This window comes from Cricetulus griseus, chromosome 7, assembly GCF_003668045.3.
Source record: "Cricetulus griseus strain 17A/GY chromosome 7, alternate assembly CriGri-PICRH-1.0, whole genome shotgun sequence".
NCBI classification, from domain to species: Eukaryota; Metazoa; Chordata; class Mammalia; order Rodentia; family Cricetidae; genus Cricetulus; species Cricetulus griseus.
Genome location: NC_048600.1, coordinates 63,282,569 through 63,285,410, shown reverse-complemented (window position 1 = coordinate 63,285,410; position 2,842 = coordinate 63,282,569).

Here is a 2,842-nt window from a genome sequence, read left to right as displayed (position 1 = left end):
GGTTCCATTCAAAAACCCTTTATAAACTGAAAACATTGTAAATTAAAGTGTGTTTCTATACATGCCATCTAAATTGACTGCTTTTCTCATTGCCATGGGCAAACAGTTGACACAAATGACTTAAGGAAAGACAGGTTTATTTTGTCTCCAGGTTCAGGGGATATAGTCCACCACAGTTAAGAGGGCATGGTGGGAGGAGCAGCTCCTGTCTGTGGTAGCAGGAGGTTGCTTGGTTGACATTTTATTGTATCAGAAGCCAGAGACAAGGGATCATGATGCTTGATTGTTTGCCTTGTTTATTCAGTTCAAGACCCCAGCCTGTTGGATTTTGCCTTCCATATCCAAGACATGTCTTCCCCCATTAATTAATTTTCTCTGGAAATGTCTTCACTTTTCTGCCCAAATATGTGCTTCTCTAATACCATATGCATTTCTTAATACAACCAAGTTGACAGATTTCACCATCATATTATGTAAAGTACAGATTCTTTCAAATTGAGATATTATTATTTCATTTATTACTATTAATTACTATTATTGTTTATGTGCATGTGTGTGTTTCCTTGGCTATGAGCTCCATAGCACGTGTGTGTGTGTGTGTGTGTGTGTGTGTGTGTGTGTGTGTGTGTGTTTATAGGTCAGAGGACAAGGTTTAGGAGTCTGTTCTGTCCTCCCACTCCCAGGGACCAAAATCAGCTTTTCAGGCTTCCACAGGAAGCAGTTACCCCCTTACTCTTTATAGCATGAGCACAACCTCTGGAAATGATTAAATTATGGGCTGTGACTCTTAGTTAGGGCTTCTATTGCTGTGAAGAGACACAATGACTATGGCAACTCTTATAAAGGAAACCATTTAATTGGGGTGCCTTGCTTACAGTTCAGAGGTTCAGGCCATTATCATCATGGTGGGACATGGTGGCGTGCAGGCAGACCTGGTGCTGAAGAAGTAGCTGAGAGTCCTTCATCTTGCAGGCAGCATGAAGTGGTTTGTGACACTGGAAGTAATCTGAGCACAGTAGACCTCAAAGCCCAGCTCACAGTGACACACTTCCTCCCATAAGGTCATACTTCCTAATAGTGCCACTCCCTTTGGGGACCATTTTCTTTCAAACTATGACCCCATGACACAAGACTCCATGTCAATTTTGTAAATGAATGTGGGGGTTGCAAAAATTATTTGGCACAAGTAAAAGGTTTCTGAATGTACAACTACCAAAAATTAATTTAAAAAATCAAATGTGTACTGAGACTGTGCTGTTTCTGGGAGTACTTGCCCATGTTGTATCAGATGACTTCACAGTAGCCTTCATTCTGAACATTCAACATTCACACTTTTCATTGCACACGGTATCATGCTACACAATGACAATAAACATTGCTCAAAATACCTTAGCTAATCCGGCGGGCGCCCGAGCCTTAGGTGAGTCTGGGTGCTGCTCTGCCCCCCAACCTCTCCCATCAACCCCCTGCTCACTTCTACCTGAGCCCACCCAGACAAGAGTGGACCTGCCCAGACTGGAAGGCCCACCCTGAGTCCAGACACACCTCACCCTTGTCCACCCACCTCCCTCTGCCATCTGGTTGCCAACTGAGAGAGTGAGAGACCCCACTGCACCAACTGGAAGAAGGGATGGGAAGAAGACAGAACACACTCAACAACAACAGAAAGAACATTATGACACCACCAGAATCTAGGGACTCCACACCAGCAAGATCTGTAAAGCCCAGTGTAGAGGATGAAGAGATGGACCTTAAAATTTATCTTATGAAGATGATAGAGACCATTAAAGAGGAAACAAGAAAATCCCTTAAAGAAATAGAAGATAAAACAAGCAAAAAATTACATGAAATGGAGGAAAAGACAAACCAAAAAATTCAAGAAATAAACAAATCCCTTAAAGAATCTAAAGAAAACCAGGAAAAAACAACCAAACAAGTGAAGGAAACAATTCAAACAGTTCACGGGTTGAAAGCACAATTAGAAATAATGAAGAAAACACAGAATGAGGGGATGCTGGAAATAGAAAAGCTGGGTAAATGATCAGGAACCACTGATGTAAGCATAACCAATAGAATACAAGAGATGGAAGAGAGAATCTCAGGTGTTGAAGACTCATTAGAGGATATACAGTCATCAACCAAACAAAATCTCAAGTCCAACAAATCCTACACAAAATATCCAGGAAATATGGAACACTGTGAAATGACCAAACCTAAGAATAATAGGTATAGAAGAAGGCGAAGAAATTCAGCTCAAAGGTACAGAAAACTTATTCAACAAAATCATTGAAGAAAATTTCCTACTATATACAGAAGATAAATGTGCTGAGAAAGAAGTCAGAGAAACATCACCCTTTACAATAGCAACTAACAACATAAAATATCTTGGGATAACATTAACCAAAAACAAGAATGACCTGTATAGTAAGAATTTTGAGTCTTTAAAGAAAGAAATTGAAGAATATACCAGAAAATGGAAAGATCTCCCATGCTCTTGGATAGGTAGGATCAACATAGTAAAAATAGCAACCTTGCCAAAATCAATCTACAGATTCAATGCAATTCCCATCAAAATCCCAACACAATTCTTTGCAGACCTTGAAAGAACAGTACTCAACTTCATATGGAAAAACATAAAACCCAGGATAGCCAAAACAACCCTGTACAATAGAGAAACTTATGGAAGCATCACCATCCCTGACTTCAAGCTCTATTAAAGAGCCATAGTCCTGAAAACAGCTTGGTATTTGCACAAAAATAGACAGATAAACCAATGGAATTGAATTGAAAATCCTGATATTAATCCACTCACCTACGAACACCTTATTTTTGACAATGGTGC